Genomic DNA, 24,683 nt, shown 5'->3' with positions numbered 1-24,683 from the left:
GCGACAGCTTGGTTTCCCCGGCAGTCTCCGCAGTCAGCGAGTCGTCAGGCACATAGTCCGGGTTCGGGCTCTACCACCAAGAGCGTCGCAGGTACCTCTGCAGGAACCGGCAGTGTACGTCCTTCCTCCTCCATCGCCCGCCCCGACCGAGCTGGACTGCCTCCTTTACCTGGGTTCTCCACCTGGAGCATGCGCAGCAGGGGAAAGGGGACATGGCCTCCTGGGCCCACAGTGATTGGTCCGCTCCCAGTGGCCCAGTGCGCGGTTGGTACACCCCGTCACACTCCCAAACATCTCTACAGCAATCTTGATAAAGAAACAGGATTTCCTGAAGAAGCAGATATGGAAAGTGGCCCTTGTATTACCTTGTAGTATTGCTGCCAGTCCTTGTACAGGGCTCCCTTTCGCTTGTGAGGTACCGTCTTGCTGTCATCAATGCAGCATTACTGCACAGTCTTCGGCTTTCACGAGGATTCCCCCCTGCAACTAGCCAAGCAGGTGGATAAGCCTGTTGCTGAGCTGAAATCTGTTATCATTGGCCACTGGGGCCTTTTGAAATAGTGCCAAAGAGTTTGTACTGAATCTACTAACCAAGGCCCAGCTTCTTCCAAGAGATTTAGGTACCTAACTAATGCCCAGTGAAGACAATATAAGTTAGGCACTAAAATACTTTTCAGAATCTGGCCAAAGTCAGTGGGTGATGCAGGGATGACGGATGACTTTGAATTTTTTGCTTACCAGGAGTTATGTCCCTGCAAGTTCAAAGGCTATTGACCAGGTGTTACACGTTGAACAGATTTTTAAGTGATGTAGAAGTTGTCCAAAAAATCCTGATGAAGGCTCTTCTTGAACCGAAAACTGCAGAGTCCAAAGAACAGCACCCAAAGAATCAGCCTGCCACACAGAAAATGTCTCAACCTCAGCTCAGTGGCTTCAAAACCTTTTAACGTGGATGAAAACACAAATAACCCCCTACCCCCACCAGAGGTTGAAATATGATGTTTTTTCAAAATGTTGGCAAAGATGTATGAAGTCCCCAGATCCTATAATGCACGTTATGGGCTCTATAGGATTAGTTAAGGAAATGGTTTATCTTTAATGGTTCTCTCTCACTGCTGGAAAGTGTCTAGAACTGCTTACAGCATCGCTCTCTGCAAAAAAGAGCAAAGATTGTTTTCCCTGACCCCTGGCTCCAGCCCTGAGCCAGAAACCCACACCAAACAATGCACATGTTTTCTCAGCTCTTTCCACATCAGGGACATGCAAACAGCTGGCCTTCGGTGTGACCCAGGGTCCTGTGACTGAGGTCAGGAGCTTTCAAGCAAGTAAGATCGATAGATGAGATGAGGCCAGGCTGTTGTCCATAAGCAGCCCCCCATCTCCTCCTTTGCACGTACAATGCTCAGTGCAGAGACATGCCCCTGGGGTTTCAGGTTTGTGATGTATCCCACAGTACGGCAGCTAGTTTGTCTGACATCTCACAAAACTAGAGAGAGAAAAAGCAAAAGAGTGTCAACCAATCGTGCCGGAACCTGCAGGGCAGGGGCCATTCCCCCCTTTTTAATATGGGTGCAGTTTTGGGGGGTAACACTGCCTCCTGCCCCCCCCCCAACTGCAAGTCTTGGGCAAGCACCGCACCCTGCCCTCAAAATTATGCCCTTTTTAAAAAGTGGGGGGCATGATGTCCTGCCCCCCACAGTTGTCACCAGTGGGCCCCCCCCACTTCCACAAAGGTTCCAGTGTCCTTGGTCTCAACTCAAGGCTTTGCTTTGCGCAGGTTATTAGCGGCTGTCAAACATACTGTAGCTAATAGTGGGGGGTTGTGTTACTAGAGGTATGTTCAGATTTTGACAAACAGCCAATATCGATGATGCTGAAGCTAGAGAAGGGAATTTGCACTGACCATTGGATCAGCTTGTAGGGAGCACCCTTGGATGGCACTAGGGTGACCAGACAGCAAATGTGAACAATTGGGACGAAGGTGGGGGTAATAGGAGCCTATATAAGAAAAAGACTCAAAAATCGGGACTGTCCCTATAAAATCGGGACATCTGGTTGTCACGGAGTATTGGGGGACTCAGGGCCCTGCACCCCCGGCTTCCTGCGATCCACCATGACTCTCAGCCAGCCAGTAAAGCAGAAGGTTTATTTAGACGACAGGAATACAGTCCAAGACAGGTCTTGCAGGCACAGACAACAGGGCCCCCCTCAGTTAGGTCCATCTTGGGGTCCCCGGGCACCCCAGCCCCTTGGGAGGTCAGAGCCCCATCTGCCTCCCAGCTATGTCCCTAGCCAGCTCCCGAAACTCTGCCTTCAGTGACCCCTCCCACAGCCTTTGTTCAGTTTCCCGGGCCAAGGTGTCACCTGGCCTCTAACCCCTTCCTGGGTTCTCATGTTACATGCTCAGGTATTCTCCCTCGGTCAGTCTCCCACCCCCCAATGCAGACTATCCTAGCCACACTCCCCTGTCAGCATTCAAAGATCACAGTAAGAACAGTCCCAGTTCGTCACACTGGTCACCCTAGATGGCACCTGTGTATACACCCCTTAGTGGAGAAATACAAAGTCAGCAGCGTTCCACCCACAGGACAAAGAGTCGAGGATCATTGTACGCTGGGCTCTGCCACTGAGACGCTGGCCCACTGCAACAAGCATCCTGTCACTCTCCAGTTATTGTCCAAGAATCTCTTGTTCTCTTAGTGTTTCACACGTGGCTGTTGTACAGTCAGTCAGGTCCAGTGTTAGCAGTGTGCTCTGGCTGCTCGGCCCCCTTCTAGTGATGCCACAAACAGCCAAAACATGAGCTCAACCTGCCAGGTAACCTAGGTTCACAGCTGCTGGGCATTGGCAGAACCATGCAGAGCACCTGGAACACACTGGTGCATATGGCCGTAGATAGAGATCTATTTATTCCTGTGGGATGGCCGGGAGCAGGAGAAGAATGGTGGGGGGAGGTGGATGCAGGATATTTGGATAGCAGGTTATCATCAATATCTCAAAAAAGCCTTCTTTCCTCTCCTGCCCACTAGGAAACTTTGTCCCTCCCTTCCTCTCAGCTGTGGACCAGCCACAGTGACCCATGCCTCTGTCCCCTGCAGGCTGGATGCTGTGCACGTGCTCCCTCTGGTACTGAATGTGGCGCCCACCAGCTCTGCTCTAGGCCACCAGGAGCGTATAAGGCTCATGCTCCAGTCCCTCCACTGGCGCCCGGTCAGCTCCCAATGTCAGTTGAAGGTTTTGATTCTAATCAAGGCTCCCCCATGACAGCTGCGCGCCCCTGGGACAAGGCAGGTGGCAAGGCCTGTGAGTGTTGGGGATAAAGCGTCTCAGCGGCAGGGACGTGGCTATGGCACATCATTGGAGAGAAGCCCTGGAGAATCCAGACTCTCACCAGCTTTAGCCAACGCTGTAAAATCTTCTCCTTCAGAAAGCCCCTTGCACCGTAAGAACAGCACTCACAGCACTGACCTCCATCCTGCCCCCACACAGAAAAGGAAATTAATAGAATCTAAAACACCCTCCTCCCCCACCCCCGGCAGAGGTTTTACCCAAAAAGGGAGAAATGTCGGAGACTCCATGGAACCCAGCAGGGCCTTTGCTATTGATCGTGTGTGGAAGGTGCCCAGATACTGCGGTGATGGGCAGCAGCATAGAACCATAACATCAGTACACAGAGTAACGCTCGCAACCTCCGGCCCTTTTTTATGCTACCGTGGCTTTAAAAATTAAACATATTTTAAAAGGTGGCCTGTGAATGTTCCAATTTCAGCCACACGATGGTGCTGCCCCCTCCCAGCTGCCTTCTAGCAGCACCGCACTCATAAGGGAGGGGACTAAAGAGGTCCTGGTTTGGGCAGCGCTCAGACAGAAGGTCTGTGAACGTTAGTCCCTATAAATACAACATGTGACTGACCAGGAGACAGCATCAGCCCAGGAGTAAGGTGGGTGGAGGAAGAAGGAAAAGAAGGGAAGAGGGAGATCTTTCTCTAAGGGTATGTCTACACTACGAAATTAGTTCGAATTTATAGAAGCCGGTTTTATTGAAATCGGTTGTATACAGCCGATTGTGTGTGTCCACACAATAAAATGCTCTAGGTGGTCTAGTCGGCGGACCACGTCCACAGTACGAGGCTAGCGTCGACTTCCGGAGCATTGCACTATGGGTAGCTATCCCACAGCTATCCCACAGTTCCCGCAGTCTCCGCCGCCCCTTTGAATTCTGGGTTGAGATCCAAAGGCCCGGATGATGCAAAACAGTGTCGCGGGCGGTTCTGGGTACATGTCGTCAGGCCCCTCCCTCCCCTGTCACAGCAACGGCAGACAATAGATTCGCGCCTCTTTACCTGGGTTACCTGTGCAGACAACATGGAGCCCGCTCAGCTGAGCTCACCATCACCATATGTCCTCTGGGTGTCGGCAGACGTGGGACTGCATTGCTACACAGCAGCAGCTGCTAACTGCCTTTTGGCGGTAGACGGTGCAGTAGACTGGTAGCCTTCATCAGCGATCTGGGTGCTGGCAGCCGTGGGGCTTGCCTTTTGGCAGTAAATGGTGTATTACGACTATTAGCCGTCCTATTACAAGTCGGGTCATCGCACGTTAGCAGAGTCTTCCCCGAGCAGCCGATTGTGCAATAGGCCTGAAGACCATCGTCATACGCCGCCCCGTATTTGCTGCCAAGCACCCAGAAAGATGCCGAGGGCTATCAGTCACGCTGCACCGTCGTCTTAAGATGTAAAAAATAGATTTGCTCTGTATTCATTTGCTTCCCCCTCCCTCCGTCAAATCAACGGCCTGCTAAGCCCAGGGTTTTCAGTTTAATCTTTGGGGGGAACATTCTGTGTGACAGTTGTTTGTGTTTCTCCCTGATGTACAGCCACCGTTCTTGATTTTAATTCCCTGTGCCTGTACGCCATGTCGTCACTCAGCCCGCCCTCCCTCCTTCCCCTAGTCCGTCAGATACTACGTTTGCGCCACAGCTCAGAGAGCCGAGAAGCGGTTCGTGCCTTTTCTTTGAATTCTGGGTTGAGATCCCAATGCCCGGATGATGCAAAACAGTGTCGCGGGCGGTTCTGGGTACATGTCGTCAGGCCCCTCCCCCCTCGTCACAGCAACGCAGACAATAGATTCGCGCCTTTTTACCTGGGTTACCTGTGCAGACAACATACCACGGCAAGCATGGAGCCCGCTCAGCTCAGCTGAGCTCACCGTCACCATATGTCCTCTGGGTGCTGGCAGACGTGGGGCTGCATTGCTACACAGCAGCAGCTGCTAACTGCCTTTTGGCGGTAGACGGTGTAGCATGAGTGATAGCCATGGGGCTGGCAGCCGTAGGGCTGCATTGCACCAGCCCCTTCCAGGCGATGGTATATTATGACTGGTACCCATCGTCGTCATACTGGTATGGCTGTCAATCATGGCCACCTGGGCAGACATGCTACTGTTTTGATGATGATGGTTACCAGTCGTAATATACTATTTTCTGCCAATTGCCCAGTATTGTCTGCTAAGCACCCAGAAGAGGCCGAGGGCGATGCTGGGTGCTGGGGGACGTGGGGCTGGCAGACGTGGGGCTGCATTGCTACACAGCAGCAGCCCCTTGCCTTTTGGCAGACGATGGTATATTATGACTGGTAACCGTCATCATCGTACTGGAGAGGCTATCACTCATGCTGCACCGTCGGCTGCCACCTTAAGATGTAAAAAATAGATTTGTTCTGTATTCATTTGCTTCCCTTTCCTCCGTGAAATCAATGGCCTGCTAAGCCCAGGGTTTCCAGTTTAATCTTTGGGGGGACCATTCTGTGTGACAGTTGTTTGTGTTTCTCCCTGTTCCTGTACCTGTACGCCATGTCGTCACTCGGCCCTCCCTCCCTCCCGCCCTCCCTACTTCTCCTGGTCCATCAGATACTACTTTCGCGCCTTTTTTCTGACCAGGCGCCATAGCTAGCACTGGGATCATGGAGCCCGCTCAGATCACTGCGGCAATTATGAGCACTATGAACACCACGCGCATTGTCCTGGAGTATATGCAGAGCCAGGACATGCCAAGGTGAAACCCGGACCAGCCGAGGAGGCGATTGCAGCGCGGCGACGAGAGTGATGAGGAAATTGACATGGACATAGACCTCTCACAAGGCACAGGCCCCAGCAATGTGGAAATCATGGTGTCACTGGGGCAGGTTCATGCCATGGAACGCCGATTCTGGGCCCGGGAAACAAGCACAGACTGGTGGGACCGCATCGTGCTGCAGGTATGGGACGATTCCCAGTGGCTGCGAAACTTTCGCATGCGTAAGGGCACTTTCATGGAACTTTGTGACTTGCTTTCCCCTGCCCTGAAACGCCAGGATACCAAGATGAGAGCAGCCCTCACAGTTGAGAAGCGAGTGGCGATAGCCCTGTGGAAGCTTGCAACGCCAGACAGCTACCGGTCAGTCGGGAATCAATTTGGAGTGGGCAAATCTACGGTGGGGGCTGCTGTGATCCAATTTGCCAGGGCAATGAAAGACCTGGTGATAGCAAGGGTAGTGACTCTGGGCAACGTGCAGTCAATAGTGGATGGTTTTGCTGAAATGGGATTCCCAAACTGTGGCGGGGCCATAGACGGAACCCATATCCCTATCTTGTCACCGGAGCACCAAGCCACCGACTACGTAAACCACAAGGGGTACTTTTCAATGCTGCTGCAAGCCCTGGTGGATCACAAGGGACGTTTCACCAACATCAATGTGGGATGGCCGGGAAAGGTACATGATGCTCGTGTCTTCAGGAACTCTGGTCTGTTTCGAAAGCTGGAGGAAGGGACTTTCTTCCTGGACCAGAAAGTGACCATTGGTGATGTTGAAATGCCTATCGTGATCCTTGGGGACCCAGCCTACCCCTTAATGCCATGGCTCATGAAGCCGTACACAGGCAGCCTGGACAGGAGTCAGGACCTGTTCAACTACAGGCTGAGCAAGTGCCGAATGGTGGTGGAATGTGCATTTGGACGTTTAAAAGCGCGCTGGCGCAGCTTACTGACTTGCTCAGACCTCAGCGAAAAGAATATCCCCATTGTTATTGCTGCTTGCTGTGCGCTCCACAATATCTGTGAGAGTAAGGGGGAGACCTTTATGGTGGGGTGGGAGGTTGAGGCAACTCGCCTGGCCGCTGATTACGCGCAGCCAGACACCAGGGCGGTTAGAGGAGCACAGCAGGGCGCGGTGCGCATCAGAGAAGCTTTGAAAACGAGTTTTGTGACTGGCCAGGCTACTGTGTGAAACTTCTGTTTGTTTCTCCTTGATGAACCCTCCAACACCCCCCCCCGACCCGGTTCACTCTACTTCCCTGTAAACCAACCACCCCACCCCACCCTCCCCTCCCGCTTGCAGAGACATTAAAGTCATTGTTTTTTCACATTCATGCATTCTTTATTAGTTTCTTACAGAGGTAGGGGGATAATTGCCAAGGTAGCCTGGGATGGGTGGGGGAGGAGGGATGGAAAAGGACACACTGCATTTTAAAACTTTAACTCTTATTGAAAGCCAGCCTTCTGATGGTTGGGCGATCATCTGGGGTGGAATGACTGGGTGGACGGAGGCCCCCCCACCGTGTTCTTGGGCGTCTTGGTGAGGAGGCTATGGAACTTGGGGAGGAGGGCTGTTGGTTACACAGGGGCTGTAGCGGCGGTCTCTGCTCCTGCTGCCTTTCCTGCAACTCAACCATACGCTCGAGCATATCAGTTTGATGCTCCAGCAGACGGAGCATTGACTCTTGCCGTCTGTCTGCAAGCTGACGCCACCTATCGTCTTCAGCCCGCCACTTGCTCTGTTCATCCCGCGATTCAGCCCGCCACCTCTCCTCTCGTTCATATTGGGCTTTTCTCATCTCCGACATTGACTGCCTCCACGCATTCTGCTGTGCTCTATCAGCGTGGGCGGACATCTGCAGCTCCGTTAACATATCGTCCCTCGTCCTATGTTTTCTCTTTTAATGTTCATGAGCCTCTGCGAAGGAGAAACATTTGCAGCTGGTGGAGGAGAAGGGAGAGGTGGTTAAAAAAGACACATTTTAGAGAACAATGGGTACACTCTTTCATTACAAGGTCGCATATTTCGGCTTGCAGGCAGCCATCGTAGGCCACAGTGTTTTGGCTTTTTTAACCTTCTTAACATGCGGGAAAGGTTGCAAACAGCAGCGCATTTCCCATATCAAGGATGAATTGGGTTGTCCATTTAAAATGGGGTTTCAATGTAAAAGGAGGGGGCTGCGGTTTCCCGGTTAACATGCGGCACAAACACAAGTAAACCACCCCCCCCCCACACACACACACGATTCTCTGGGATGATCACTTCACCCCTCCCCCCACCGCGTGGTTAACAGCGGGGAACATTTCTGGTCAGAAGAGCAGGAACGGGCGCCTCTGAATGTCCCCTTAATAAAATCACCCCATTTCAACCAGGAGAGCTTTCTGGAGATGTCCCTGGAGGATTTCCGCTCCATCCCCATACACGTTAACAGACTTTTCCAGTAGATGTACTGGCCGCGATTGCCAGGGCAAAGTAATCATTAAACACGCTTGCTTTTTTTTTGTAATGTTTACAAATATTTACAAAGTTACACTCACCAGAGGTCTCCTGTGTGCCCTGAGGGTCTTGGGTGAGTTCGGGGGTTACTGGTTCCAGGTCCAGGGTCACAAACATATCCTGGCTGTTGGGGAAACCGGTTTCTCCGCTTCCTTGCTGCTGTGAGCTACCTACAGTACCTCCATCCTCATCTTCCTCGTTCCCCGAACCGTCTTCCCTGTGTGTTTCTCCAGTGAGAGAGTCATAGCACACGGTTGGGGTAGTGGTGGCTGCACCCCCTAGGATCGCATGCAGCTCCGCGTAGTAGCGGCAAGTTTGCGGCTCTGCCACGGACCTTCCGTTTGCTTCTCTGGCTTTGTGGTAAGCTTGCCGTAGCTCCTTAATTTTCACGCAGCACTGCTGTGTGTCCCTGTTATGGCCTCGGTCATTCATGGCCTTGGAGATCTTTTCTAATACTTTTCCATTTCTTTTACTGCTACGGAGTTCAGCTATCACTGCTTCATCTCCCCATATGGCGAGCAGATCTCGTACCTCCCGTTCGGTCCATGCTGGAGCTCTTTTGCGATCCTGGGAGGACTCCATCACGGTTACCTGTGCTGATGAGCTCTGCGTGGTCACCTGTGCTCTCCACGCTGGGCAAACAGGAAATGAAATTCAAACCTTCGCGGGTCTTTTCCTGTCTACCTGGTCAGTGCATCTGAGTTGAGAGTGCTGTCCAGAGCGGTCACAATGAAGCACTGTGGGATAGCTCCCGGAGGCCAATAACGTCGAATTCCGTCCACACTCCCCTAATTCCGACCCGCAAAGGCCGGTTTTATCGCTAATCCCCTTGTTGGAGGTGGTGTAAAGAAACCGGTTTAAAGGACCCTTTAAATCGAAAGAAAGGGCTTCGTTGTGTGGACGTGTCCAGGCTTAATTCGGTTTAACGCTGCTAAAGTCGACCTAAACCCGTAGTGTAGACCAGGCCTAAGGTGCCACAAGGACTCAATACATTTATTTGAGCATAAGCTTCCGTGGCTAAAGCCCACTTCATCAGATGCTTATGCGCAAATAAATGTGTTTGTCTCTAAGGTGCCACAAGGACTCCTCGTTCTTTTTGCTAAAATAAACAGGTGCCAAATGCTTCTTTTTCCTGAAACACTAAGTTGGGCCCCGGGCTCCCCCCCGGGTGACAGTTACCTGGGATGAGCGAGTCGCTGCGGCAGTCGTACAGCATCCCCAGCTGGAACGGGCAGCCCAGAGCTGGCATCTCAATGGTGTCAGCTGACCCGGCCATTGTTCCACACCCAGACGCTCTCCCCTCTGTCTGACCTGCAAGAAATAACTGGGTTACACTTACGTTTCTGGGGAGCAGATTTAGAATCGAGTCACTGGCTTCAGTCTTCAAAGTTTTTTCTGAACATTGCCCTGGCTGTAAAAGAAAGACGTATCTTCTAGTCTCCACAGGGGACAGGAGAGGAAGAAAGTCACTCACAGATTTACCTCTCCCTTTTCTCGCCTCAGATTATGAATTCTAAATGTTATGTTTTAAAGGAATTGTTCCTTTTAGCAAGAATGGGAAATAGTTATAATTTGACGCAATTTAGAGAGATGTGAGCCACAAAGCAAAACACCTGTTGCATTTTGCAGCTCTCATGTGCGATCCCAGAGGTGTTGAACGAATGCTGTGACATGCCAGCAAGCTGGATGTCCTGATAGGTGCTAAGCTGCAGCCCAGGAAGCCACAAATACCTGCTGCCCAATGGTTAAGAAGACACAGGCAACAGCTCTTACTTAACACAAGCCAGAGCATGCCTCTGAAGCAGGGGTGGGCAAACTACGGCCCGCTGGCTGAGCCGTTTTAAGCCAGCCCGCGAGCTCCCGCTGGGGAGCAGAGTCTGGGGCTTGCCCCGCTCTGGCGCTCCGGCTGGGGTGCCGGGTCGAGGGCCGCACCACGCGGCTCCCGGAAGCAGCTGCATGGCCCCGTTCTGAGGGTTGGGGGCCACTCCATGCATAGGAGCCAGAGAAGGGACACGCAACTGCTTCTGGGAGTTGCTGAGGTAAGCGCCACTTGGAGCCTGCACCCCTGAGCCTCTTCCCAAGCCCCAACCACCTGTCCCAGCCCTGATCCCCCTCCCATTCTCCAAACCCCTCGGTCCCAGCCCGGAGCCCCCTCCTGCACTCGAAACCTCTCATCCCCAGCCCCACCCTAGAGCCCTCACCCACCCCACACCCCAACCCCAATTTTGTGAGCATTCATGGCCCGCCATACAATTTCTATTCCCCGATGGCCCTCAGACCAAAAAGTTTGCCCACCCCTGCTCTAAAGTCTAAATAAAACCACACACCTTGCAGGCCTCGAACCTTAGAACAGAGCAGGAACATCTGCCACTAGATACAGCATACGGAAATCTCCCCATCCAAGACCATTTCCAGAAGAGAGCTAAAGGGGACGCCTCCATTTCATGTCTCTTACCTACACTTACAGAACCACAAGCCACCCACCAACTGTCTTCCTGTAACACGTTTACCTCAGGTTTCAGAGTGGCAGCCCTGTTAGTCTGTATCAGCAAAAAGAACAGGAGTACTTGTGGCACCTTAGAGACTACCACATTTATTTGGGCATAAGCTTTCGTGGGCTAAAACCCACTTCATCAGATGCATGCAGTGGAAAATACAGTAGGAAGATATATATATATATAATATACACACACACAAAGAACATGAAAAAATGGGGGTTGCCATATCAACTATAACGAGACAAATCAATTAAGGCGGGCTATTATCAGCGGGAGAAAAAAACTTTTGTAGTGATAATCAGGATGGCCCATTTCCAACAGTTGACAAGAAGGTGTGAGTAACAGTGTAGAACTGATGAATGAAATTGTTTTTAATTCTTCACTTTATTAATGTAACTTCATAAGTAAAGTTTTATGAATGAAACAACATTCATTCATAAAACTGGTTACCCCAATAACTGGCTAATTGACAATTAAGATGCTTGTTAAGAGCCATAGCTGTTCAGCCAGGTGCCCTTGTAAGTTTCACTGTCAATCCAATTCCTGCTTAAATCCCTGAGACTTGCACAGTTTCAGTATTGTAACTTCTGTTCACTGTTTGCCATATTGTAATTCAAACTCCATTTTACAACGTTCATTCCATTTTGTAAAAGCTTGCTGCAACCTTCATTGTGGCAAAAACCCTGCTGTAATGTTATGGACTGGTAACTATACAGCAGCTGCAGAACATCTGATGGATGTGTGTGTGTGTGTGGATGTGTGTATAGGTATTAGGTATTAGTTATTGGTCATAAATCAAATTATTATTTTAATAAAAGTGGCAACTTTGCCTTGTCCCCTAAAACGATCCTGTGTAGTTTTGTCTGCATAACAACGGTAGGGGGAAAATTAGCATGGGGAAATAGTTTTACTTTGTGTAATGACCCATCCACTCCCAGTCTTTATTCAAGCCTAATTTAATGGTGTCCAGTTTGCAAATTAATTTCAATTCTGCAGTTTCTCGTTGGAGTCTGTTTTTGAAGTTTTTTTGTTGGAGTATTGTGATTTTTAGGTCTGTAATTGAGTGACCAGGGAGGTTGAAGTGTTCTCCGACTGGTTTTTGAATGTTACAGTTCTTGACGTCTGATTTGTGTCCATTTATTCTTTTGCGTAGAGACTGTCCGGTTTGGCCAATGTACATGGCAGAGGGGCATTGCTGGCACATGATGGCATATATCACATTGGTAGATGTGCAGGTGAATGAGCCCCTGATGGTGTGGCTGATGTGATTAGGTCCTATGATAGTGTCCCTTGAATAGATATGTGGACAGAGCTGGCAATGGGCTTTGTTGCAAGGATAGGTTCCTGGGTTAGTGGTTTTGTTGTGGGGTTGCTGGTGAGTATTTGCTTTAGGTTGGGAGGCTGTCTGTAAGCGAGGACAGGCCTGCCTCCCAAGATCTGTGAGAGTGAGGGATCATCTTTCAGGATAGGTTGTAGATCTTTGATGATGCGCTGGAGAGGTATTAGTTTGGGGCTGAAGGTGATGGCTAGTGGCGTTCTATTATTTTCTTTGTTGGGCCTGTCTTGTAGGAGGTGACTTCTGGGTACTCGTCTGGCTCTGTCAATCTGCCTTCTCTGCCTCCACCCTGGCTGCCTCTGCCAGCCACAGCTCTCTTGTGGGCAGCCTCCTCGGCATTAATTTCTAATTGTCTTAATTCCGTCAGTCTCTTATGTTTGTTTTCTTTCTCTTCTGCTTCCAGTCTGGCCAGCTCTAGTTTAGTAGCTGCTTCACTGCTAGTCATTTTCCTGCTCTCTTGTGCTGGGCCACACCCCTCTGCAGTTCACTGAAACTGGGATGCACTCAGCTCAGGGGCTTCTTAGTTAACAGAGACTTTCCCAATGCCCAGTGTTCAGCCTTTCTGGGCAATTTGCACCCTGTGCAGTTCTAGCGTCTTCTGATCTTCCCTCTTACTTATTTTGCTTCCTATTCTGTCCCTACTTCGCTTACCCGAAATAAGCAAACAGAAAATAGCAATCCAGTAACGTAAGATTTAGTTAGGGGTATTTTTAGTAAAAGTCATGGACAGGTCACTGGCCTCCTGGCTCCTGATTGACTCCCTGCCCTATATAAACCCAAGAGGTGCTCCAGGAAGTGTCCAGGCAGCTGTGAGAATCTCCTGTAGCTGCCATGACCAGCTGCTCTTGAGCTCCTGGCTTTGAGCTTGGCTTGATACGGACGTCACCACCTAATCCGAACCCTCAAGCCTGACTTGGACTCTGACCCTCGGTATCAACCCTGTCCTGGACCCTGACTACGAACTCATAGACTCATAGACTTTAAGGTCAGAAGGGACCATTATGATCATCTGGTCTGACCCCCTGCATGCTGCAGGCCACAAAGCCGTCCCTACCCTTTCCCTTGACTCTGCTGTTGAAGTCCCCAAATCCTGTGCCTTAGTGACTTCAATTGGCAGAGAACCCTCCTGCTAGCGATCCCTGCCCCATGCTGCGGAGGAAGTCCTCCGCTCCTCTCTGCCTCAGGTTTGACCCTGATCTGACCCTTGCTCCTGACTGCCCTTGTCTGAATCCTGGCACTCTGGTGCTCACCCTGCTGGTGTTTTATAGAGACCAGTCCCAACCCCTCTCAGCCTTTGTTTTACTAGACTACACAAGCCAAGTGCTTCCAGTCTCCTTGTAAGAGAGGCCCTACGTTCCCCCCACGATCCAGCAGCCTTCTCTGCACCCGTCCCAGTGTGAGTTCACCTTCCTTGAACATCTCTGACGAGAATTGCACATAGTATTGTATAATAGATGAGGTCTTACCAGTACCTTGCATTAATACTCCCCTATCTCTACAGGAAATGCCTCACATCTACGGTCACATTTGCCTTTTTCATAGCGTCATCACATTGGTGGCACATAGTCCTGTTGTGATCAGCTAGTACAGCCAGGTCTTTCTCTTTCTTTGTCATTTCCAGCTGATGGACCCTCCGCTTATAGCAGAAATTCTTGGTAATAACCCTAAATGCATTGCCTTGCACTTTGTAAATATCATTCCATTTCTATCACTCCAGTCCTCCAGGTTATCTGATTCTTTCTGTGTGATATTCCTGTCCTCCTCTGAATCCACAATGCCTTCCAACTTTGTATGCAGTGTTCTTGTAGCCTTATTGGTCCCAGGATATAAATAAGAGATGAGGTGGATGAAGTAATATGTTTTATTGGACATCATAGAATCATAGAATATTAGGGTTGGAAGAGACCTCAGGAGGTCATCTAGTCCAAACCCCTGCTCAAAGCAGGACCAACACCAACTAAATCATCCCAGCCAGGGCTTTGTCAAGACAGGCCTTAAAAACCTCTAAGGATGAAGATTTCCACCACCTCCCTGGGACATCCACCTTGTCTTTCCAACTGTGTGTCATCTGGAAATTTCATTAGCAAACTCCTGCTTTTGGGGCCAAGGTCATTAATGAAAGTACTAAATAAAATCTTTCCCAGTACTGATCTTTGAGGAACTCCACTAGTAACCTGTTTCCAGCCAAAAAGTTCCCCTTTCAGCACAACCTGTTGTCTCCACTTTAGCCAGCTCCTTACCAACATTACAGTCCTTGTAGCAATCCCCACTTGCTTGTACTTCTCTAGTAAATGTAGAATTATCGAGAACAAAACATACAGTAGCTAAGAAGATGTAAGGTTATTTGGAGAAGAATGTTGAATTTAATTAAGAATTATGGAAATTGATAAAGTAGAGAATCAAAATGTTGGAAATAAAATTCCTGTATGTGAAGCTGCAATAGATAAATTTCCCTTTGAAAGAAAAATGATTAAAATGATGAAGAATAAATGTCAAACTCCAGAATTAAAGAAAAACTTTGAGAGAGCTGAACCGACATAACACATAATGTGAAAACACGGTTATAACCATGTCGAACGTTGTGAGAATTATCGGAACAGACCTACGAAGACTTTCAATAGATTCTGTTCAGGCTTAAAGACGGGCTTTCATGAGTCTACATCACCCTCTCCATTAAGTGGTCGGCCAAGACCCTCAGCAATTTTCAAGTGGTCTCCTGTAATCCGGGTTAATGGGCCTGAGGAACAAGGGAGCCAAACTTGTTGCCAGGCAGATGAGAGATGGGGAAGGCTGCAGGTGCTTGTAGAGGGGTATTTTAGCAAACAACCAGCTGCCTAAGCCACGGCCAACTATTGCGATGGACTATCAATGATTTTGCTTATTGCCAGGAATAGTTATTTAGTAGATCTTTGTAGTAATTTAGATTAGTGAAGGCAAAGCCAGAAAGGAGGAGGGATGAACCTGACTCTCTGTCAGTGGTTTCCCCAGGAATTGAAATTGGGGTGGGGGTTGAATTTACAGGGGAGGGTGTCAGGGCTGATGAGCTATATAAAAGAGATATGAATAAAGTAAATATTTTGTTAGTATAATGCAAATTTAACATAAGAATAATGCAAGTTATACCAAAACACATAAGAGGTCTAGATTTCTAAAAAAATATATATATTTTTTAAAAATGTATTTAATTTAAATTGACTTTTGAAAAGTAAGCCCTCATGGGAATAAGAGGGAAGGTGCTCTCATGGATCAGTAACTGGTTAAAAGATGGGAAACAAAGGGTAAGAATAAATGATCAGTTTTCAGAATGGAGAGAGATAAATAGTCGTATCCCTGAGGGGTCGGTACCAGGACCATTACTGTTCAACATACTCAAATGATCTGGAAAAATGGGTAGACAGTGAGGTGGCAAAATTTGCAGATGATACAAAACTATTCAAATAGTTAAGTCCCAGGCAGACTGTGAAGAGTTACAAAGGGATCTCACAAAACTGGGTGACTGGGCAACAAAATGGCAGATGAAATTCAATGTTGATAAATGCAAAGTAATGCACATTGGAAAACAATCTCAACTATACATATAAAATGAAGGACTCTGAATTAGCAGTTACCACTCCAGAAAGTGATCTTGGAGTGATTGTGGATAGTTCTCTGAAAACATCCACTCAATGTACAGCTGCAGTCAAAAAAGTGAACAGAATGTTGGGAATCATTAAGAAAGGGATTGATAATAAGACAGAAAATATCACATTGCTTCTATATAAATCCATGGTACATGCATACCTTGAATGGTGTGTGCAGATCTGGTCACCCCATCCCAAAAAAGTTATATTGGAATTGAAAAAGGTACAGAGATGGGCAACTAAAATGATTAGGGGTATGAAACAGGAGGAGAAATTAAAATGACTGGGAATTTTCAGCTTAGAAAAGAGACGACTAAGGGGGGGGGTCTATAAAATCTTGACTGGTGTGAAGAAAGTGAATAAGGAAATGTTATTTAATCCTTCACATAGCACAATAACTAGCTGTCACCCAATGAAATTAATAGGCAGCAAGTTTAAAAAAAAACAAAAGGAAGTACTTCTTCACACAACATAAAGTCAACCCGTGGAACTCTTTGCCAGGGGATGCTGTGAAGACCAAAATTGTAACAGGATTAAAAAACGAACTAGATAAATTCCTGGAGACTAGGTCCATCAATGGCTATTAGCCAGGATGGGGAGGGATGCAACACCATGCTCTGAGTGTACCTAGTCTGTTTGCCAGAAGCTGGGAATGGGCAACAGGGGATGGATCACTTGATGATTAATTGTTCTGCTCATTCCCTGTGAAGCACCTGGCCTTGACCACTGTCGGAAGACAGGTTACTGGGCTAGATGGACCTTTGGTCTGACCCAGTATGGCCATTCTTATGTAAAAATTAATTATAATAATAAAAATGTTTAGTACAGAAACTCCCCAACATAATGACCTCTCAAGAAGGCAACGATGTGAAATAACAACCTTGGCAAATAATGCATTTTAAAAATCTTGGCCTACTAGGAAACATAAGTTTCCATTCCCAGTCACAAATCTAGCATTCTGGAGCAAAGTCACTAAAATATAGTCCAACAAACAAATGTTTATTTAACATGCCCCTCACTTTTCCCTCCACCATACCCCGCTCACCAGTGTTCATAGAATCATAGAATATCAGGGTTGGAAGGGACCTCAGGAGGTCATCTAGTCCAACCCCCTGCTCAAAGCAGGACCAATTCCCAACTAAATCATCCCAGCCAGGGCTTTGTCAAGCTGGGCCTTAAAAACCTCCAAGGAAGGAGATTCCACCACCTCCGTAGGTAACGCATTCCAGTGCTTCACCACCCTCCTAGTGAAATAGTGTTTCCTAATATCCAACCTAGGCCTCCCCCACTGCAACTTGAGACCATTGCTCCTTGTTCTGTTATCTGCCACCACTGAGAACAGTCTAGATCCATCCTCTTTGGTACCCCCCTTCAGGTAGTTGAAAGCAGCTATCAAATCCCCCCTCATTCTTCTCTTCTGCAGACTAAACAATCCCAGTTCCCTCAGCCTCTCCTCATAAGTCATGTGCTCCAGCCCCCTAATCATTTTTGTTGCCATCCGCTGGACTCTTTCCAATTTTTCCACATCCTTCTTGTAGTGTGGGGCCCAAAACTGGACACAGTACTCCAGATGAGGCCTCACCAATGTCGAATAAAGGGGAACAATCATGTTCCTCGATCTGCTGGCAATGCTCCTACTTATACAGCCCAAAAGGCCATTAGCCTTCTTGGCAACAAGAGCACACTGTTGACTCATATCCAGCTTCTCGTCCACTGTGACTCCTAGGTCCTTTTCTGCAGAACTGCTACCTAGCCATTCGGTCTCTAGTCTGTAGCAGTGCATAGGATTCTTCCGTCCTAAGTGCAGGACTCTGCACTTGTCCTTGTTGAACCTCTTCTGGTTCTTTTTTGGCCCAATCCTCTAATTTGTCTAGGTCCCTCTGTATCCTATCCCTACCCTCTAGTGTATCTACCACTCCTCCCAGTTTAGTTTCATCTGCAAAGTGAGAGTGCAGTCCTCCAGATCATTAATAAAGTTATTAAACAAAACCAGCCCCAGGACCGACCCTTGGGGCACTCCGCTTGAAACCGGCTGCCAACTAGACATGGAGCCATTGATCACTACCCATTGAGCCCGACGATCTAGCCAGCTTTCTATCCACCTTACAGTCCATTCATCCAGCCCATACTTCTTTAACTTGGCGGCAAGAATACTGTGGGAGACTGTATCAAAAGCTTTGCTAAAGTCAAGGAATAACACATCCACTGCTCTCCCCTCATCCACAGACCCAGTTATCTCATCATAGAAGGCAATTAGGTTAGTCAGGCACGACGTCCCCTTGGTGAATCCATGCTGACTGTTCCTGATCACTTTCCTCTCCTCTAAGTGTTTCATAATTGATTCCTTGAGGACCTGCTCCATGATTTTTCCAGGGACTGAGGTGAGGCTGACTGGCCTGTAGTTCCCCGGATCCTCCTTCTTCCCTCTTTTAAAGATGGGCACTACATTAGCCTTTTTCCAGTCATCCGGGACCTCCTCCAATCGTGTTGTCCTTGGTCAGTGGAGACTCAGAGTTCAGAGGTGCTTTCTAATGAGTTCACCTCCCAGGTGGGGGGCAGGAAGGCACCTTGCTCGTTCCTCCAGCTGCTCACTGTTCGCTCTGGCCACTGCTGTTCGTTGTGCCACCGTTCACTCCACCACTCTGTTGCCAATGGCCCTGCGCTGTCACCTTCTGCTGCCACCTGCCACTGTGACCTCTGCGAGTTGGTCTCTTGAGGTTCCACCAGCTCTCAGTGATTTCAGCTGAGCTCTCAGTGTGGGAACCTCGCTGCTAGTGCAGTCTGGGCCGTCCCTTCCACAGAAACACTGTTCCACAGCAGGACTAAGCACTTCGACTTCATTATCAGTGATTTCAGCTGCAGTGGTCACTTAACAAAACAAAAAAGACGATCTATGGAGCCTAATCAGCTCTGTCTTTAACCAGTGGAGAGGGACAGGTCCCCACCCTCTCTCTTGATGCCCTCAATCAGCACAGGCTAAGTACAGTTCTACTGCCCTTTACTCATACACTAACAACATTTCTTCCTCCCCCCCGCATTTGTAACCCAACCCCAGCCAATATCTATCCCTTGGGCGACACAGCTCTGTTTGCTGGGTAGGTAGATTAGGTGTGAATGTAAATACAATCTGGTCCTGAAGCCTTTCCCCCCAGCCCCAGATCATCACTAGCGGTCAGGGAGAGTCATTTAGACTTTGCTTACAAATCATCATTCGAAATTATTAGGTTGGCCAACATCACCGGAATGAATGCACTGGCATTGTCATAAAAACAACAGCTGTAGAAGGAAGCTAGTCTATGCTCATACTTTTCAAATCTATGATACTTTTTCAGATACACGTATTTTATCATACACTGTATGTACTTTTAAAGTGTGTATTAATGTTTCAATTTCAATTCAAATTTCCAAACAGTCACTAAATTGGCATGTTTCAGAGTAGCAGCCGTGTTAGTCTGTATCTGCAAAAAGAACAGGAGTACTTGTGGCACCTTAGAGACTAACAAATTTATTTGAGCATAAGTTTTCGTGGGCTACAGCCCACTTCATTGGATGCATAGAATGGGACATATAGTGAGGATATATATATATACATACAGAGAACATGAAAAGGTGGGAGTTGCCCAACCAACTCTAAGAGGCTAATTAATTAAAATAAGCTATTGTCAGCAGGAGAAAAAAAACTTTTGTAGTGATAATCAAGATAGCCCATTTAAGACAGTTTGACAAGAAGGTGTGAGGATACTTAACATGGGGAAATAGATTCAATGTGTGTAATGGCTCAGCCATTCTCAGTCTCTATTTAAGCCTAAATTGATTGTATCTAGTTTGCATATTAATTCAAGTTCAGCAGTTTCTCATTGGAGTCTGTTTTTGAAGCTTTCCTGTTGCAAAATTGCCACCTTTAAATTTGTTACTGAATGGCCAGACAGGTTAAAGTGTTCTCCTACTGATTTTTGAATGTTATGATTCCTGATATCAGATTTGTGTCCATTTATTCTTTTGCGTAGAGACTGTCTGGTTTGGCCAATGTACATGGCAGAGGGGCATTGCTGGCACATGATAGCATATATCACATTGGTAGATGTGCAGGTGAACGAGCCCCTGAAGGTGTGGCTGATGTGATTAGGTCCTATGATGGTGTCCCTTGAATAGATACGTGGACAGAGTTGGCACCGGGGTTTGTAGCAGGGTTTAGTTCCTGGGTTGGTGTTTTTGATTGTGTGGTGTGTGGTTGCTGGTGAGTATTTGCTTCAGGTTGGGGGGCTGTCTGGAAGCGAGGACAGGTCTGTCTCCCAAGATCTGTGAGAGTGAGGGATCATCTTTCAGGATAAGTTGTAGTTCTTTGATGATGCGCTGGAGATGTTTTAGTTGGGGGCTGAAGGTAACGGCTAGTGACGTTCTGTTATTTTCTATGTTGGGCCTCTCTTGTAGTAGGTGACTTCTGGGTACTCTTCTGGCTCTGTCAATCTGTTTTTTCACTTCAGCAGGTGGGTATTGCAGTTTTAAAAATGCTGGATAGAGATCTTGTAGGTGTTTGTCTCTGTCTGAGGGGTTGGAGCAAATGCAGTCGCATCTTAGAGCTGGCTGTAGACAATGGATCATGTGGTGTGTCCTGGATGGAAGCTGGAGGCATGTAGGTAAGTATGGCCATCAGTAAGTTTCCGGTATAGGATGGTGTTTGTGTGACCATCGCTTATTAGCACTGTAGTGTCCAGGAAGTGGATCTCTTGTGTGGACTGGTCTAGGCTGAGGTTGATGGTGGGATGGAAATTGTTGAAATCATGGTGGAATTCCTCAAGGTCTTATTTCCCATGGGTCCAGATGATGAAGATGTCATCAATGTAGCACAAGTAGAGTAGGGGCATTAGGGGACGAGAGCTAAGGAAGCGTTGTTCTAAGTCGGCCATAAAATGTTGGCATAGTGTGGGGCCATAGCAGTGCCGCTGACTTAAAGGTATATATTGTCCCCAAATGTGAAATAGTTGTGGGTGAGGACAAAGTCACAAAGTTCAGCCACCAGGTTTGGCACATAACTAGTTCACAAAACTGGGGGGGGGGTGTTGGGGAAATTCGGGGTGTGTGTGTAGGGAAATCACTGCTCTCTGTGCTCTTTTCATGATGGGCGGGGTGAGCACCTGCCAGACTAATAGCTGGAAACCATAAAACCGCATCCAGTTTTGTAATCAGCAATTGATTTCATCTGACCAGCTATGTAACTTTGGGATATAAAAGGGGAATTGTGGGTCGCTATTCCCTGTATAACATCAGTACAAATTAACCTCTCTCTGCCACCCTGTCAGCTACAGCCCATGGCCAGATTCATCCCAGCGCTGGCACTGCGGCTGGTGCAGGGGGGTGGCTCGTACCCTCAGGGCTGCCATAACTTTTGCCCTGCTTCAGTGGTTCCTCTGGGCCATTGCAGAGATGTAAGAATGCCCCTGTCATGTCTCCTCCAAACCCTGGCGCACCCCAGAACACCCCGATACCCCTCCATGCTGGGTCTTGGAGAGGGGGCCTAGGGACTCTCTGGGGTGGAGGTTTTATCCGAGTGACTGTACATTATAGGGCACCTTTGAACCTGGTCCTTTGTCCATCTCCCAACTACTGTATCAAAATCTGCAGCTTCCCTGATTCACCTCCTTCCCCTCCAGTCTGTCACCAAGGGCTGGTCCACACTAACCCCCCATTTCAAACTAAGATACACAACTTCAGCTACGTTAATAACGTAGCTGAAGTCGAAGTATCTTAGTTCGAACTTACCGCGGGTCCAGACGCGGCAGGCAGGCTCCCCCGTCGACTCCGCGTACTCCTCTCGCAGAGCAGGACTACCGGCGTCGACAGAGAGCACTTCCGGGATCGATTTATCGCATCCAAGCAAGACGCAATAAATCGATCCCATAAGATCGATTGCTTACCGCCGAACCCGGAGGTAAGTATAGACGTACCCCAATGCTGCTGTTAAAGTCACCTCTGCTTCCTCTCCAGGCGCATTCTCTCCTCCTCAGTTCCCCTCACTGACTTCTGCTCTGTTACCACGTCCAATCCAAGCGCTGTGGGCTGAGCCCCATTGCCCTGCACCTTGTCACTCACCCCAACGCAAAGGGGATGTAAAGCACTGCCCAGTGGAATGAAAGTGCTTCATCCCCCAGTGTGCACTGGTGTAATTCACTTCACAAAGTGCCGGGCGACAGGAAATCAGAGCCAGTGAGTGAAACCCACGTGTTCTATGTATTGTCCCCCTGTAACCTGCTTCCTTGGGTTCATCTCTCGCTCTCGCTCTGTGGCTCTGGCTCGCTGCGTTCTCTCACTGCCCAGTCCTACGTTTCACCTCTCCTCAGACAGCTCCTCCGGATCTCACCCCCAGACCAGGTACGAATCCTGCTGCTCCTGCCTCCACAATGTCTGTAAGATCCAACCTTTCCTCTCCAGCTGGACAGCTAAACCTCGTCCTCCCCGATCATCTCTAACTGCAACCTCCTCCTCTCTGGCCGCTATGATACCCACATCACTGCTCCCGAAATACAAAATGCTGCTGCTAAAATAATCTTCCCAGCCTGTCATTCTGACCTTACAATTCCCTCTTTCGATCTCTCCACTGGCTCTTCCCAACTTCACTGCATGTGGTTCAAACGTCCTGTCCTCACCTTCACAGCCCTGCATAACGCCAGCCCTGTCATCTGCATCCCTGACTTAGGGCTTATCACGTCACTCCCCATCCCCTCTGCAGCACCAGGAATGCCAGTCTCAGTGCCCACTCATCTGCTTCTGCCAAACCAGCTCCGTGCCTGCTCCCATGATACCCTCCACTCTGGGAATGCCCTGTCCAGCCAGCTCACCGAGTCGTCACTCGCTCCTCACGTTTCCTTCCAGGAGTCCCACAAGGAGTCAGTGAACAACACTGATTAGTATTTAATTTCTTTAAAAAAATAAGAGCTGGGCCGGCCTTAGGGAAAATGGCAACCTGGGGGAACTTGCATTTTGCTGCCCCTGACCCCCATGGGCTCCCCAGGCTCCCCCCTCCCTTCACCCCTAACCCCTGCACTGTGCCCCCTTTGTCCCTAACGCCTGCCCCCTCCTGTGCCCCTAATCCCAGCACTCCCCTCCTGCACCCCGAATCCCTACACCCCCTTCACTCCTAACCCCTGCCCCCTCCTGCATCTCTAACCCCTGCCCCGCTCCTGCACCCCAATCCCTGCACTGTGCCCCTTTCACCCTAACCTCTGCATCCCCTCCTGTGCCCATGTGGGGGAACTGACCTGGATGCATGGAGCAGCCGGCATTGCTGCTCGCTCACTCCCTGCACTGCTGCTCCTCTGCCCTGTGCACCCCTAGAGGGCGGTGGGGGGGAGCCAGGAGCGATATCGGGGCTCCCTGCAGCCAGGTCACTTTCCCTGCCAGGGCTGCGTAAGGAGAGGGCAGGAGAGCAGCAGCTCCTGATGCCTCAGCACAGCCCAGGTTGGGAACGTGACCTGGATGCAGGCAGGGCCGGATTTCCACCTTACACGCCCCTACGCACAGCATCTTCAGCACCTCCCCCCACCCCCGTCTACACCCGACCTTCGTGTTTTCCTCAAAAAATAAAAATGTCAACGTGTAGGTGCCCCTAGAATGGATTTTTTAATCATACTGCTTGCCACAGAAATCCAGGCCCTTCCACACCCAGAAGCTTCCAGCCGTCTGACACTAAACACACACTCTCCGGCTCAGTGAAGTAATAGAATTTTGACAGTGGAGAGAAAAGGCAATTTAGCAGCACCCAGCACTTATCCCACAGATTTCTGTTGATAATTCACACCCCAGCAGCTGGCTCCCACCCCTGAGGCCCTAGAAAACAGGCCAGTCCCAGGGCTGACAGGCTCAGACACATTCCTGGAGACCAGAAAAGGACGAAACAAAGAATTCTGACGTTTGTACAAGCCAAGATAATTCAGTTCTGACAAGATATTTGCCTCGGTCCTTACCTGGTGGACAGATTCTCTGGCTCTAATAGGCAGGAGAGTTCAGAAAACTTCAGCGCTTTCTCCAACAGCTTCCCACAGAATCTCCTCAGAGAAGGAAATGAGCAAACCTGAAAGTGAAACCATCATCCCCAGTTGCTGAGTTTCTCAGAATACACTCAGCCATAGACACACCCATCCCACTGAGAGCAGGGATGTAGAAGCTACGGAGATAAAAATTCTGTTTGAAGAGGCCCAAATCACAAGATCACCAATAAGCTAGAAGGGTCACACTCCCAAGCCCCTGGTCAGGAAAAGGAGAGTCACTGCAGTGTTGGGGGACATCAAGAGATTACAAAGTCTGATAAAACGGTGATAATGGGAGACTTCAGTTGCCAGCACATTGAATCACAGAATATCAGGGTTGGAAGGGACCTCAGGAGGTCATCTAGTCCAACCCCCCTGCTCAAAGCAGGACCAATTCCCAACTAAATCATCCCAGCCAGGGCTTTGTCAAGCCGGGCCTTAAAAACCTCTAAAGAAGGAGATTCCACCACCTCCCTAGGTAACCCATTCCAGTGCTTCACCACCCTCCTAGTGAAATAGTGTTTCCTAATATCCAACCTAGACCTCCCCCACTGCAACTTGAGACCATTACTCCTTGTTCTGTCATCTGCCACCACTGAGAACAGTCTAGATCCATCCTTTTTGGAACCCCCCTTTTC

The 24,683-nt window shown here is 49.0% G+C and overlaps 1 long non-coding RNA gene across 2 annotated transcripts; it reads right to left on the bottom strand.

The window, feature by feature from the left end:
• Window positions 1–5,908: 5,908 nt before the first annotated feature.
• Window positions 5,909–24,414, bottom strand: LOC135981895 (uncharacterized). Of its 2 annotated transcripts, none has more exons than XR_010599070.1 (3): window positions 23,983–24,414; window positions 9,747–9,878; window positions 5,909–9,199 (listed from the first exon to the last, which is right to left on the bottom strand). It is a non-coding gene; the product is annotated as an uncharacterized LOC135981895 (long non-coding RNA). The 2 variants fall into 2 exon arrangements; XR_010599071.1 differs by having other exon boundaries at window positions 7,370–8,011.
• Between the last annotated feature and the right edge of the window lie 269 nt (window positions 24,415–24,683).

This window comes from Chrysemys picta, chromosome 2, assembly GCF_011386835.1.
Source record: "Chrysemys picta bellii isolate R12L10 chromosome 2, ASM1138683v2, whole genome shotgun sequence".
Taxonomy (NCBI): Eukaryota; Metazoa; Chordata; order Testudines; family Emydidae; genus Chrysemys; species Chrysemys picta.
The sequence above is the reverse complement of the archived record's forward strand: the minus strand, read 5'-3'. Positions and strand labels throughout refer to the sequence as shown.